The following is a 16,661-nucleotide window of genomic DNA, read 5'->3' on the forward strand; positions in this document are numbered from 1 at the left end:
CTGATTCTATTTGTTAATTGTATCAGCAACTGATTCTATTTGTTAATTGTTCTTACCTGATTCTATTTGTTAATTGTATCAGCAACTGATTCTATTTGTTAATTGTTCTTACCTGATTCTATTTGTTAATTATTCTTACTGATTCTATTTGTTAATTGATTCTTAACTGATTCTATTTGTTAATTATTCTTTTTGCCAGATTCCGATAAGATTAATTGATGTGTGGCCCCATTAATTCACAGCTTTAACTCGATATTATCTTAGTAGTGAATAAATATTAGTGCAATTACCGTAGTAATACTTTACGAAAGCACATCTAACGCTTAAATACCCGTTAGGAACCACGTATAAAGACAGAATAGATCTCTGAATGTTTGGTTTACTATGAAGCCCTTCTAATGATTATTTTTGGCACAGGAATTGCCTTTCTCATCGTCTCATTAGTCCAAATATCAAATGTTACAGTTATTTGCTGACTAGTTTTCTAGTTCTGGACGTTAGAGTGAGGAATCTGTATAAAATACACAGTTGAAATATCATTTATTATTGATAATTGCATTAATCGCTTTATATGAATTTTAAAAAATAATACCATTACAAACCAAGTTTATTATAAAACGCCAATGTTATTATTGAACCATTGTTACATATAATTAAAAATAGTAATTCCATGACAACACTTGACTGGTGTTACGTAATTTTTCATAAAGGCTAGTTTTAAAACTTTATATTCTACTATCAACATATCTCGCACTAAATGTAATCGGCAGATTTGAGTTTAAAAATAGATTAGTACAAATTTTCTACCAACCAAAACATCTCATTTTAGTGCTAACAAAAAATGACTAGTTTGGTTTTTGCTAGCCTTCTCTAATTTAGCAGTGGAAGACTAGAGGGAAGATAGCTAATCATCACTACCCACCGCCAAATCTTGGGTTACTATTTTACCAATGAATAGTGAAATTGACGGTCAAATTATAACACCCCCACGGTTGAAAGGTCGAGCACGTCTGGTGGGATGGTGATTCGAGCCCGCGACCCTCAAATTGCGAGATCAAACGTCTTAACCACCTGGCTATGAAAACAACTAGTATAATGTCCTATTGCTCTTTATAAATATTTTCGACTTATGCAATTCCCAATTATTAAGTAAACAACAATGAAATCCAATTGTAACCGAGCCTTAAATAAGGAAACTTTATTGTAGCATTAACAATGCAGTTGGAAGATAATAAATATGTATAAAGTATTGTTGTACACCTTTGTAAGTCGTTATATTTGGAAAAAGTAATAATACAATTGATAGATGGGAAACTAATAAGTTACATTATTTTATTGATTAAACCAATTAACGAATTTCAAGCAATTAATTTTCGTAATAGTATTAATTTTCTATTTGTGGTTAGTTTAGTAGCCAATACACTCACGGTTACTTCACTTTACTCTAGCTCATCCAGTGTAAAAAAATAATTTACACTACACTGTTTATTTTATAATTTATATGTATTAATTACCAGCCCCCCCCCCCATGGCACAGCGGTATGTCTGCGAATTTACAATGCTAGAATCCGGGTTTCGATACCCGTAGTGGGTAGAGTAGCTTTGTACTTAATTACAAACAAACAAACTAATTACCACTTTTCTAACATACATTAGTGACAGCATGATTTATTTCATTATATCTTAGAAATTGATTAATACTTTCATATATATGCAACTAATATTGATGACATTATCAATATCACATAGTAATAAATAAATATGATAAAAATAAATGTTTTTTTTCAATCCTTTGGTTTAATATTTCTTCTCGATATGTTTCCCTTTTTGTTTTTTTATTTTTGTCACATATACATTATATCTTCTGTTTTAATCTAATAAATTCACTTTACTCTTATCTAAAGTACGTGGCCCGGCATGGCCAGGTGGTTAGGGAGCTAGACTCGCAATCTGCGGGTCGCGGGTTCGAACCCTCGTCCCACCAAACATGCCGCCCTTTCAGCCGTGGGGGCATATAATGTGACGGTCAATCCCACTATTCGTTGGTAAAAGAGTGGCCCAAGAGTTGGCGGTGGGTGATGATGACTAGCTGCCTTCCCTCTAGTCTTACACTGCTAAATTAGGTACGGCTAGCGCAGATAACCCTGATGTAGCTTTGCGCGAAATTCCAAACTAAGGTACGTAATTTTTTATTTGCATATATATCACACGCAATACATACTCTACATCTTATCTTCTGTATAATACAGCTGTAAACTTAAAAAAAAACAACTAAAAAATAGATGCCGAATAGAACTGAATCATTGTCATTGTTTGCCAGAACAATCTGCCAATTACAACATTATATATACAATTGAAGAATTACCTGTTCATTCCAGCAAAATTGGCAATACATGGATTTCAAAAATTAAAGATTATTAACATAGTTTTAGAATCCTGCGAGCTTTTGTCACAACAAACAATTAAAAGCAAAGATTGGAGCTTCCGCTATTTCAACTTGGTAGCTTAGAGCTTCATGATGGCAAGTCAAAGCACGGATTCCACTGCCGCTCTAATCTAATGTTCACTTACTGGGAGTGTTTCTCTTACGTAGGTGAGTCTCTTCCAAATACATAACAAGTCGATTTATTTAATCTGAGAAAGGAACAGTAAGATACACGAATAGTATATTGTATACAAATGGCATATATTTTAATATGGACGATAAATGGTGACCTATCTTTTCATATAAATTAGGATCGAGCCAAATTCCCCCTACATGTCAACCAAGTGCTCGGCCATCTAATCTCAAGTGTTTTCTCCTATCTTCTACCAGTCAAGCACTTTTGAACAAACACCTGGTTATGACATTACAGTTTAACTATTCAAATACCATATGTGAAATGACGCTTGTTCTACCGCCAGAGGTCAGGAGATTTGTCTGTTGCGTCCTGGGAGCGAGGCTGTATGGATGTTGATATTATTTGTGGCAAATTATTTATTCTTATTATGAAATATTATTCATTAAGAATCGTTATGAAAAGGTGCTGAAATTATGAAATAATTATTAAATATCGTTATATAAAAATTATTATTGAAACGACCTCTTGGTCCCAGTGGGTTACTTGGGCTCAAAGGGTTAGCCAAAAATTGCTGTGACTAGCGAATCAAGCAGTTAGAAATCAATGTCAAAGGTCAAACGGACTTAGTTTTCGTGAAAGAGAACTAGATTTTAAATGTAAAACTATTTAAGTAAGGAGTTACGCAATGTTGTTCAAACAGTAGTGAGAGTGAAAATATTTAAAATCAAGAAATTAAACATTATTTTACAACTACATATTAAATGTGAATTTTTATTTACATAATTACTTTAACAATGAAACCGTCTTTAGGTCAACGATAAGGTTAAATTATGCATATCACCGAAGTCGACAAATATTATCTATTTGAGAGTAACAAGTATTAGTAAGACTTGAAATATTTTAAACGTTTAACGAACCAAAATAGTTTTCACTCCTAGTGTGATGTTTCACCACACTTGCTACCACAAAAGTGGTTTGTTTATAAACTATGCGCTATCTAAGATATGTTAGTGTTTAATCTATTTTACATTGAAAATAACAGATTTCAATGTTATGAAAATAATAGATGAAATTACGAAAATAGATAAACTTGATAATGAAGAGGAAGGTTTAGCGTATCTGAGACAACTGAATAATAAAAAACATATCAAATGCAAGAGATCGTGAAGCTTACTCTGATATACTTTTGAGTAGATGGGCTGAATTTCCAGTGAAAAAGCGCTACAATGAAATTAACTAATAATATACTCAGACTTTTTGGTAGCACAATGGAATTCAAGACGTGTATAGCGGTATGAGATGTAAAGATGAGAGAAGTGATTATCAAACTGAATTTAAAAACTGTGTCAACGTTTTCCATTAAAGTATCAGGATTATTATACATTTTGTGTCAGACTACTTTTACATTTAACCAACTTTAACATATAATTGTTACTTATTTAAACAGGATGATGCAAAAAAGTTACCCAAACTATATTAAAGTCACGAGCGCAAGCCTGCTGATATGGTTATCCAATACTTGACGCTTACTTACCTACGGAACGAACACAAACCCTAAAAACGGTTAAAACTGCAAAGGATCACTTTAAATCATATCCCTTAATGCACCAAGTGAGCAATACTGTTTCTCAGCTTTGCGCCCGTGGCTTTAATATCGAACGCATGCAACAGTCACATTGAAAGTCTGTCGTCCAGCCGTGACAATACAACGTGCTGTAATTTACTTATCTAATGTACCTTTCTAGCCGTTGGTTGTAAGAAAATAGTGTTGACTTTAAAAGTAAATTAAATGTAGTATTTATCAGTTGCAAAATTAGCTTGGAGTCCCTACAGATCATAAGAAACATAATGATATTGATTCTCTACAGATCACAAAAAACATAATGATATTGATTCTCTACAGGTCATAAGAAATATAATGATATTGAGTCCCTACAGGTCATAAGAAACATAATGATATTGAGTCCATACGGGTCATAAGAAATATAATGATATTGAGTCCCTACAGGTCATAAGAAACATAATGATATTGAGTCCCTACAGATCATAAGAAACATAATGATATTGAGTCCCTACAGGTCATAAGAAACATAATGATATTGAGTCCCTACAGATTATAAGAAACATAATGATACTGAGTCCCTACAGGTTATAAGAAACATAATGATATTGAGTCCCTACAGGTCATAAGAAACATAATGACATTGAGTCCCTACAGATTATAAGAAACATAATGATATTGCTCGAGAAAAACGTACTTTCTGCTGTTAGTCACATACTATACATAGTTTTTAAAGTAAAACATTTGTTTCGAAACGTATTTAAATCGTATACTGGAGTTGGGTACGTTATATTAATATTATTTTGAAGCCTCACCACGTTATTAAGACCACGTCGCCACGACCGATCACGTTCTATCTGATGATCACGCGTCTTGAAAATAGCCAGGCATCTTCATTTTCATTGCAAAAGGCTGTCATGTTCAAAGAACACCACTTCTTCATGCTGGTTTTCTGTAATTCGCCTAGTGTACGTAAAAAAAGGTTCCCAGCGCCCGTTTCAAAAGTCAGATCGCCCACAAATCCACAAACTTGACTTGTATTTTTTCGTGTGGAATAGCACACAAATCCACAAACTTGACTAGTATTTCTTCGTGTGGAATAGCACACAAATCCACAAACTTGACTAGTATTTCTTCGTGTGGAATAGCACACAAATCCACAAACTTGACTAGTATTTCTTCGTGTGGAATAGCACACAAATCCACAAACTTGACTAGTATTTCTTCGTGTGGAATAGCATGAATACTCATTTCATTCTCCAGCTGCTTTAGCTATGCGACGGTTGAACGGATATGTCGTGGAAGCAACTTGTGTCCACGTGCCTTGTGTCTTTTCCAGATGGAGATCCTTCTTCATTATGTCGGATACTGTTGCCAAGAGAACGTGGATGGCTTTTGTCACATACCTTTGTGTTCTAGATCCTCACCTGTTCAAAGACGCTGCACTTTGCTTATGCCGGCTGATGTAAGACTCGTTGCAGGTCTTTTTTTCTGGATAGTCCTGATGCCTCAAGTTTGTCCATATTCCTTTGTTTTCTAATGCTATTAAATACAAAGTTAATCCAGTCTTGGAATTCTAAATTTCGGATCTCAGTACATCGTTTTGATCCGAGGGTATGAATATTGTACCGGAAGTGGCTGTTACCACACTACCTACGCAACGCCAAACATAGTCTAAATAGTTATTTTTGAAAGATGCCGTTTCACCATGACTTTATATAAGCTGTATTAGCCAGGTAACTTTTTGATTTGCATATTCCAAATCGTTTTAATATAATGTACTTAATTCTCTGTAGTTGGTAACAGAACTCAATTTACTTATTTCAGTTGGTTAGAGTCAATAAATTGGTTTTAGATAAAAAGTTTGTTTGGAAAAGAAGAGTTATACGCATCAACGTTTTATAGGAGAACAAAGGGTGAAGAAGAATAGTCAAGTATTCGAAAGCGCTCGAGTTTTGGGTCTTATTTTAAGTCTATTACACTTTATATGTGATCCTTTGTGCTAACTCTTTCATCAAAACGTCTTATAGTTGGTAACAGTAAGAACTTAATTCTGAAGCAACAACTTCTTATTAATGTACGTTTCTTAATTATTCACGTCCATTTGTTCAAAAATGGCCAAAATTATTTGTCAGGTAACAGTCTTTTGTAAAAGTAGAGTTTTTTATCAACCTTCTAGAGTTGATATAACAATCCTAAGTAAGATTCTCAGATAACATTCTTTTCTAAAAGTATATTTTAGTTATCTACATCCTAGGTTTAGTAATAATCAGTAATAGCTGTCAGATAACGTAACAGTTATTTCCAACGGCACAATTCTTAAGTTAACTGGCAATAGGGCAACAGTTTTTTATTGTTAAAATAATAGTCTTATTTATCCTCCAATCTGGAGTTGATAACAACCCGAACTTAACTATCGGGAAATGCCATTTTCTAAAATTACATTTATTTAATAACCAACTCATAAAGTTATGATGTTAGAAAAACACGTAGGTTCAAGAAGTCTTGATAGAAATTAATAAAAAACCCTATAACCCGAGCACTTTCGAAAGGTGGAACTTTCTTCTTCAGCGGCAAACTTTGCAAAGAAACCTTTCGAAAGCGCTCGGATTATAGGGTTTTTATTCGTTTGTTATTCGTATAGTTGATAACAGTAACAGGTATCAAACTTTTTTGAAAAACTGTTTCTACTTATCCTCATTCTGTGTTTAGTAATACTCTAAATCTAGATGTCAGGTAATTTTTTTTTAAAGTACCAATCTTACCGATTCACATCCTGTAGTAAGTAAGAACACGATTAAGTTAACAAATTATAGTTTTTTACTAATAACGTAGTTGGCTTTTCCACACCTCCTGTTTTGTCTCAAAATTCGGTTATCATACAGAAGAGTTCTTAGTTATCCTCATCTTACAGCTGGTTATAAGTACAATTTAGTTTTGGAGTAGTAATATTTTCTAAAAGTACGATTATTATTATTATTTGAGTACCTATGTTTGGTAACAGTCAGAACTTGCTTGCTGGGTTACAGTTTTTTCTAAATGCACAGGTTTTATTTATCCACATACTTAACTAAAAATCAGAAATTAAAAGTTCGATATTTTTTAAAAGATGCGTTACTTACTTATACACTTGTTACAGCAGCTTTCCTTGCATCGTTACTTGACTTAGCTTTATAATTCTTCTTCCGCGTTTTTTATGTATTTACGGCAATATATTTAACTAATTACAAAGTAATAATTCATGAGAAAATAATAATTTTATAGACTTGTATAGTGGAAGGTCTACTAAGTATCCATACATGATATTAGTGTGCATTTTTACGCTTTCTCGGTTTCTTTAAACACTTTGTAAATTGGGCAGTGATACGAACTATTTACCAGCGTTAATTGGGATCTGACAACTTTGATTCTTCTCTGACATTACAGAAAGGCAGGGTCAACTGCACTACAAGCACATGTGAGGAAAATATGTGTTCTCATACAGTCAACAACACACTGCTACCCTTATAAAGATATATCAGTTGAAACATCCTAAAGACTGAAAGGATGAAGAAACTATGCCAAGTAACAAAACCTACTGTTACCCTGATAACGAGATATGCTAGCTGAAATATCTTAAAAACTGAAAGGATGATAAAACTATGTCAACTTCCAATACCAACTGTTACCTTGGCAGTTAAATATGGTATTTCATGAGTTGAAATAGCTAGGAAACTGAATTAATTGTAAAGCTATGTGAGGTAACAATATATATATATTATAGTAAATAGTTTATTATAAACATATCATATGTTGGTAGTATATATTATATTTTAAGTTAAATGTTCTCATACAGCTTTTCTTAAACCTATATGTTGGATTACAGACAGCTAAGATAAAAGTGGTTTTTGACAATGAAAGGATGATAAAGTAATAGTAAATGCTGCTACACTGCTAGTTAGTTATTAACAATTATAAGTAACACGATAAAAGGACTTGAAACATCACTATCTGATACACTGATAATTATATATACCATGCGTCATCTGTTGAAAGAAATAAAGATATTCAATAATAAAGCATCAGAGTATTATAGAAACAGAAATGTTCGGTCGTAAGTCTTACCTCTTGGCAGTGGCAGGTGAGACAGAGAGGTGTTTTGGAGTTATCCACAAAATGATACCAGCTATCCCCAATGCTGTAGAGTCTATCAGAGAAGTTACACTTTACCTGTTCAGTTTCTTGAACTCCTGTTCAACACGATAATATTCTAAATTTTAACATTGGAACACACTTTCAGGCATGTACATACAAAATTGCTTAATGAAATTGGTACTTATGGTACTTGAAAAAATAAAAAAAGACATATGACATAACCACAAACATTGAGTACACTGTAACAAAAAAAAACAGATCAATATACTACACCTACAGTCACATAACTCTTGGTGAGTGAGTAACAGTATAAATCTTACAGCCACAGTTATCAATAGCTTTTAAAGTTAGCTTGAAAGATAGATAATACATTTATAGCTATCGATAAATTAGTAACGGAGTAACAATAGAGTCACAGCTATCGATTTAAAACTTAATGATTAAGTAACAATACAGACTTACAGCTACCAATAACTTGGTAATGGAGTAATAGTATACAGTGACATATATTAATCGATTAGTTAGAGAGAGAACAACAATATAAAGTCACAACTATCGCTAACTTTGTAATAGAATAACAATGTTAACTCACAATTATCGGTAACTTTGTAATAGAATAACAATATTAATTCACAACTATCGCTAACTTTGTAATAGAATAACAATATTAATTCACAACTATCGCTAACTTTGTAATAGAATAACAATGTTAATTCACAACTATCGCTAACTTTATTGCAGAATAACAATGTTAACAATATTAACTCACAACTATCGCTAATTTTATGATAGAATAACAATGTTAAGAACATTTTCTCACAACTATCGCTAACTTTATGATAGAATAACAATGTTAACGATATTAACTCACAACTGTCGCTAACTTTGTGATAGAATAACGATGTTAACTCACAACTATCGCTAATTTTATGATAGAATAACAATATTAACTCACAACTATCACTAACTTTGTGATAGAATAACGATGTTAACTCACAGCTATCGCTAACTTTGTGAGAGAACAACAATATTAACTCACAACTATCTCTAACTTTATGATAGAATAACAATGTTAACGATATTAACTCACAACTATCGCTAACTTTGTGATCGAATAACGATGTTAACTCACAACTATCGCTAACTTTGTAATAGAATAACAATGTTAATTCACAACTATCGCTAACTTTGTGATAGAATAACGATGTTAACTCACAACTATCGTTAACTTTGTGAGAGAACAACAATATTAACTCACAACTATCTCTAACTTTATGATAGATAACAATGTTAACGATATTAACTCACAACTATCACTAACTTTGTGATAGAATAACGATGTTAACTCACAACTATCGCTGACTTTATGATAGAATAACAATGTTAACGATATTAACTCACAACTATCGTTAACTTTGTGATAGAATAACGATGTTAACTCACAACTATCGTTAACTTTGTGATAGAATAACGATGTTAACTCACAACTATCGCTAACTTTATGATAGAACAACAATGTTAACTCACAACTATCGCTAACGTAGTAAACGAGCAACAAGATTAACAACATTAAGTAGCAACTTAAACGTTACAGGCGTAATCTGCTCTGTAACGATACATAACACTATAGATGCCACGGTCACAATTATCGCTCACTTAGAAAGAAAGTAACGGTATGAAAGCTACAGTCACATATAGCTTTCTATTGGACAAAATAACAATATATATGCTATGAACACACATTTGACAGTTGTTCTTGATTGAGAAACTTTATATGTTGTTTTCATAATTATTGGAGGCTCTTTCAAATTATTCAAGAAAGCGTATAACCACATTTGTCGACATTGTTTTCCTTATGGAAAACAAACATCACAATGACGTGCTTCTCTTAGGAAGTATGTTTGTATGACAGACGTTTAAACACTATTTGGTATATGGTTTAGATACGAAACCTAATGAATTCAAGTCCATTTTCTCTATCAAGTTATTTATTTGGTTGGTTTTAGAATTTTAGCGCAAAGCTAAACAAGGGCTGTCTGCGCAGTCATCTTTACTTTTTAGCTGATAGACTAATGAGAGGGCAACTAGTCAAAGGTACTCACTGCTAACACTTGGAATACTCTTGTTTGAGCGAAAGGTGAGATTTGGTTGTTACTCTTGGCCAGGTGGTTAAGGCATTTGGCTCATAGTCTGAGAGTCGCGGGTTTGAATTCCCGTCCCACCAAACACGCTCGCCCCTTTCAGCCGTGGGGGCGTTATAACGTTACAATCAATCCCACTATTCGTTGATAAAAGAGTAACCCAAGAGTTGGCTGTGGGTGGTGATGTATAGTTGACTTTCATCTAGTCTTTCGCTGCTAAATTAGGTACGGCTAGCGCAGATAGCCCTCGTATAGCTTTGCGCGAAATTCAAAAAACAAACAAACCGTTACTCTTATGACGCACCAAAGGCTTCAAAGAGTGGAGCAAACTTTAGTAGCAACGGGTTGCGAACCGTGAACCTTCGGGTTCACAGTTAGGACATGCTGACCACTACCGAAAAAAAAAAGAAAACAAAGATAATTTTATTATAAGGGCTCTTTCCGTTTCAGAGTAATAACAACCGACTATTGTTTAATCGGTTCCTGGTTTATCGTGGGATCTAGAATGTTTGTGTTTCTGTTCTGTAATATTCTGCATAACCTAAATATTGATCATAAGGGAAGGCCTAATCTCCTTCTGATGATAAATCAATTCTATGGTTCAATAAATAAAATCATTTTAAATCTGCGTGTTTTATAGAAATTTACTCACGAACAACAGCGATTATGAAGCAACAGCTTTAATGATTTTTTTCCCCACACTACAAAAATGTATTCAGATTAGAACAGTTTGTATACTTCTAATGGTTTTCAAGACATTTATAGAAACAGTTCAACGAAGAGAATTATCTCTTAAATATTGACCATCGAGTGCTATGTGGATTTTAATCTTTTTTTTTTTTTCGAGATTTTCAAACACTTATGGGGTTGCGTGAAATCAGTGGAAACCATTCTGCAATGAAATTACATTATTTTCAATTTCATAATGGAAAACTACTAAAATATTGCAAGCACAGAATACAATATTACTGAAAAGATTTTTCCTAAATAGTTTTCCGCTGACATTGGAGAATAGTGCAATTAAAAGTTACCTCAAAATATTACAAATCTAGGATAGATAAATATGATAGTCCCAAGCCTTAAGTATAGCACCGGCCTAGTCCTTCAGTAAGGACTATCTATTAACATGAACCTTTCTTGACGACACTACAATCCACAATATTACCAAGACAAGTTGAGCTAAATCTTGGTTTAAAAGAACTGCTCTACATTCGTGAGCAGAAATCAGAAATTCCTGCTACTAATTCTGCTTTTCTTTCACTTGCGAACAAAAACACTAAATATTTTTATAGTAACAATAAACCAACCAAATATTCATATGTTAGGCTTTAATCATTTCTACAACTTTTATTCTGCCTTTGAGTTATCCGTGAATTAATAGGCCCACTGGTTTCACAACTGCTCGTATTAGTTAAGCCTTTACTGACTCAATTTGTAAAGCATTTGCTTACTATGAGGCTGATTCTGAGAAGGAGAATTTTGATGCTTGTCTATATAAAAAAATCTAGTAACCTCCGGGAGAATGCAATTTTATTTAACAGATGTTTGCAAAGGTAAGGCAGTTGACGTTTACAACTTGTTTTCTTATGGGCTGAACATTGAGACGTCTAAATGACGTCTCAGAACATAAGTGTACGCTTAAAACATGGTCGAGTGGCCAGATGTTTTGAAAACAGTTTTTCGGGTGTGATTGTAGCTTTCATAACATTATTATCGTCTGTACTTTGAAAAAAAATAAATTGATTATTTATAACATAATAAAACACATATGATATAGATGGCTCTGGAGACAAGGTTACCTGAAAAAACAGCAACGCCAAAGAAGCCGATAACCAAGAAAGTCTTTATGCAGTGACGTAGTTCACTTCCTAAAGACATTGTACTGTTATGTAGAAGTAGCAGAAAGGCAGAGGAGTACGTGCTGCACCTACTGGCAGAAATGGAAGTATAAGAGTAAGTCATAAGTTCAACAATGAGAGATACAGAGAAATAAAGTAAAATATCTAATCTAATTGTTTATAGTAACAAACTTTAAATAGATGTGCCAGGTTTAAGAGTTATTAAAAAACTGTTCCTTACAAGACTACACAACATTCATTTACATATTGTTGTTGTTTTTTGTTTCTTGAGGAGATAGATTTAGATTTTCATCAAGATTTAAATAAGCAATTTAATATTAAAACACTTAAAACAGGGATAACTATTTTGAACTCATACTTGCCTTTTACAGGAACGGTATTGTCATTTCTCACGTGTATGAAAGTGTTTATAGTAAATAATATATTTTTAATGACATAATTCTTTATAAGTTGCGGAAATGACGTACTTGCTGGATGTTTAAGTTGTTCTAATTTTATTTCTAGCTATTTTTACTATCCAAAACGTATTTGGTATAAAAAAATAAACTTAAGAATTGAAGAATAGACGTAAATATTGTTTCCTGTTGAATCTTTGAGATTAATTTTTATACCATGTTAAATTACATGGGGAATATTACAACTTTTATAATTTAGATATGCATGTATCGTCATATCTTGAACAATCATATGCTCTTTAACAAAAAACACCTTCCGACGATACCAAGCAAGTCGCGGGACGTGCGGGTAGTTATATTACTGCAGATAGAGTAGTCAACAAATAAATAAAACATGTAACTTTTGTGCAAAGATAAAATAGAACTCACGTGCAAACGAAAGAATAACTTTACATTTTTTAAAATAAAGATGTGCCTATGTACAAGGTAAAAAAATATACTGATTTATTTATCTATGTGTCTAAAAGTCGCATAATGTTAATTACCTTAGTGTTTCACTACATAATTTGCACACTAATAGTCGATGAAGACAATACATTATTTATCAGCAGCTAACGGATGATTACAGTAAGCTTCGCGACCTGGCTTGTTTCGCGTTTCATTAGCTTCCGGAGCTCAAGTTTAGCGTAGTAGACAGTACTTTTCTGGTTATTTATCAGATATCATTATGGGCTGCTAAAATACTCAATAAACTGTCCTAGGTCGTAACTCTAGCAAGAATATCTTCTTTTCCTCTTTAACTAACAAAGGTTTGACATTAGGCTAAAATAACTATTTTTTTACTCTCCTGAAGCATTTTTTCTTTCTTCTGAAAGTTATTAAAACTAAGAATTTAATGGAAATCTTCAGCATAATGCATTGTGAACAGCATATGCTGGAGCAAGTCAAACATTTGGATATAACACAATACCTGTTCAAAACACACACACACACACACACCGGTGGCTCAGCGTTAAATCTGAGTGCTTATACGCTAAAAATTAGGTATTTTCGATACCTACGGTGGACAGTGCAAAGGTAGCTCATTGTGTAGCTTTGTGCTTAACAACAAATAAACAAAACTGATCAAAACTCCCTCTATTTCCATCTAAGTTCATTCGAACATAAAATGCTAATTTGGAAGCAAGCAATGCACTAATAATCATAAACTGCTATAAATGTAAGTGCTTATCTGGGATTTAAGTTTTATTGTGTATAAATGTTAGTGCTTATCTGGGATTTAAGTTTTATTGTGTATAAATGTAAGTGCTTATCTGGGATTTAAGTTTTATTGTGTATAAATGTAAGTGCTTATCTGGGATTTAAGTTTTATTGTGTATAAATGTAAGTGCTTATCTGGGATTTAAGTTTTATTGTGTATAAATGTAAGTGGTTATCTGGGATTTAAGTTTTATTGTATATAAATGTAAGTGCTTATCTGGGATTTAAGTTTTATTGTATATTTCTGAACAAATTAAAAAGTTGACTCCTCTAAGATTTAAGTTTGTGCAGATAATATGATTTTTTTTCCCAGTTTGTAGTGGTTATCTTTTACTCCCTTGCATACTCAATAATAATAAAAACAGAAACAAACTAATAATAAATATTATCGTTATACAAAGCTACACAAAGGCAATTTGCGCAAGCCGTCTCTAATTTTGAACTGAAATATTAAACTCTTCGGCTACTCTAATTGAATAATGGATTTGACTATCATTCTTATAACACACCACGAAGCGCGATTTTTTTTGCGACATCAGGACGCGAACCGTTGACCCTCGGGGCTCTATTAAGGCACTAGAAATACTAGGTCACGTCCAGCCCACCTGCAAAAAATTATCTAAAAATTAGAAATATGCCCATTTACCCATGCATGAAATTATCATGAAATATTCAATCGTAATTCGACTACAGTGCTACATAATAATTGTATGCTAGCATGTAATAATTATAACTCACGATACCATCGATAAGATAAAAACTAATCTAAATGTTTTTATGGAAATATATAGGTTTCTTTATGGTTAGTTTGATAGACTGGTTTTATTCGTATTATTCAATCGTAATTCGACTACAGTGCTACATAGTAATTGTATGCTAGCATGTAATAATTATAACTCACGATCCCATCGATAAGATAAAAACTAATCTAAATGTTTTTATGGAAATATATAGGTTTCTTTATAGTTAGTTTGATAGACTGGTTTTATTCGTATTATGAAATAAAAGAGGTATAAAGTATAGACTGGATATAAAAATGAAGTTAATTAGTGTTTGAAAATACAATATTATGGCTAAGAACAGCCAGAAAGGTTTACACGTTTTTCTTAATAACTTCGAAAACCAAAGCAAAATCACACCAGTAGATTTAAATCTTAAGGTCGTAATTAGTCACACGACTCTGACCTGAACGGACAAGGTCATAGATATCATTAATGGCTAATATTGATTCCTTTATTCTGCGTGTTTAGTTCTTATTAGCCCCCCAGTGGCACAGTGGTATGTCTGCGGACTTACAACGCTAGAATCCGGGTTTCGATACCCGTGGTGGGCGGAGCATAGATAGTCCATTGCGTAGCTTTGTGCTTAATTACAAACAAACAAACAGGTTCTTATTAAGGGTTTAATTTTAATGAGTGTTTGTTCGAATAAGGTATTTTAATCACTTTGTGTAAAACTTAAGACATAAAAAAGATCCATTCTAGAAATTATATATGCTGAGAGTTGAGAAGGTTATATCAAAATAATTTTGAATATGCAAATCAGCAAGTCGCATGACATCTACAGCCCATGTAAAGCCGCGTTGGAAATGCGTGCATTTTAACTACATTTGGATATTGTTTTGGCTTACGTAGGTAGTGTTTTGTTACCGAAAACTGATCGCTTTTGGGAAAGGTATGTATCAGCCCTTTCCGACGCAAACTAATCATACTCTCAGATCATAAAGATGTGTTCATATTGAGGATTTAGAATTTTAATGCAAAATAATATGAACCATCTTGGGGTACCAAGACCATTCAGAAAAAGACCTAAAACAAGTCGTATCCCATTCATGATAAGCAATAAGCGACGTCTTGTAACAGGTGAGAACCCACGAACATAACTGTCAGTGGCAAAAGTCATCCGTGTGCCCCAGATAACAGTATAGTACATAATCAAAAAGGATCTCTGTCTGAAAACGAGGCCCATTCAACAGTCACTTACCTCCAGCAGCTGGAGAATAGATTAGACATTCATGCCATTTTATACGAAGACATACTGCTCATATCGTTGGATGTAGCGTATGTGGATTTCTGTGCAATATGAATGTTGAAACGGGGGCTAGTAAACTTTCGTCTTCGTACACTACATGACTTACGAAAAACCTTCAAGAAAGAGGGTGTTCTGTGGGCATGACAGCCTTACGATAGATCCTTATGTAATGGAGACTACGCTGCAGGGCTATTGTCAAGATGCATAGTCATCAGACAAAGCAAAACCGAACTTAGCGATATGAACCTCAATGACATGGTGAAGCTCCAAAATCGTTTTAATATATAGGAACTGAATCTCTCTACATCCACTGACTGCAGATTGGGGCCAAAATTCTGAGATTATGAATAATACGAATAGCAAAGTGGTAATTTCTAGTGGATAAATATAATGAGCTTTGTAATTAATATTTGAATTTATTAAAAACTCAACAACTATGCTTCAAAACTAATTTGGCATTTAATGTTGATTTTTATGGAGTTGCATTTAACCATAACTATTTACTTGTTCACTAAAGTTGTTTTACACAAGTTGTTATTATTATTATTTCATTTTAACACTAGAAGTCTGATAAAAATAAAATCGCTATAAAAGAAGTCTGATAAAAATAAAACTGTTATAAAATACTCTACTTTTCGAGACTAAGATAAATACATCTTTCATTTGATGGATTTGTTTGTTTGTTTGGAATTAAGCACAAAGCTACACAATGGGCTATC

At 33.1% G+C, this 16,661-nt stretch overlaps 1 protein-coding gene and 1 long non-coding RNA gene across 2 annotated transcripts in view; both read right to left on the minus strand.

Annotated features, from left to right (window-relative positions):
* Window positions 1–7,268, minus strand: part of LOC111086003 (chordin-like protein 1) — a 55,873-nt gene extending 48,605 nt beyond the window's left edge. Inside the window, exon 1 of the mRNA XM_022387175.1 lies at window positions 7,245–7,268. The gene's annotated coding sequence lies outside the window, so the exon portion shown is untranslated. The remainder of the gene's footprint in view (window positions 1–7,244) is intronic.
* A 964-nt stretch (window positions 7,269–8,232) lies between these two features.
* The window catches only part of LOC111086000, a 10,689-nt gene continuing 2,260 nt past the window's right edge, over window positions 8,233–16,661 (minus strand). The window contains exons 2-3 of the long non-coding RNA XR_002610779.1: window positions 12,197–12,327; window positions 8,233–8,351 (exon numbers count right to left, since the gene is read on the minus strand). This is a non-coding gene — a long non-coding RNA (uncharacterized LOC111086000). The remainder of the gene's footprint in view (window positions 8,352–12,196; window positions 12,328–16,661) is intronic.

Source organism: Limulus polyphemus, unplaced genomic scaffold (assembly GCF_000517525.1).
Source record: "Limulus polyphemus unplaced genomic scaffold, Limulus_polyphemus-2.1.2 Scaffold772, whole genome shotgun sequence".
NCBI lineage: Eukaryota > Metazoa > Arthropoda > Merostomata > Xiphosura > Limulidae > Limulus > Limulus polyphemus.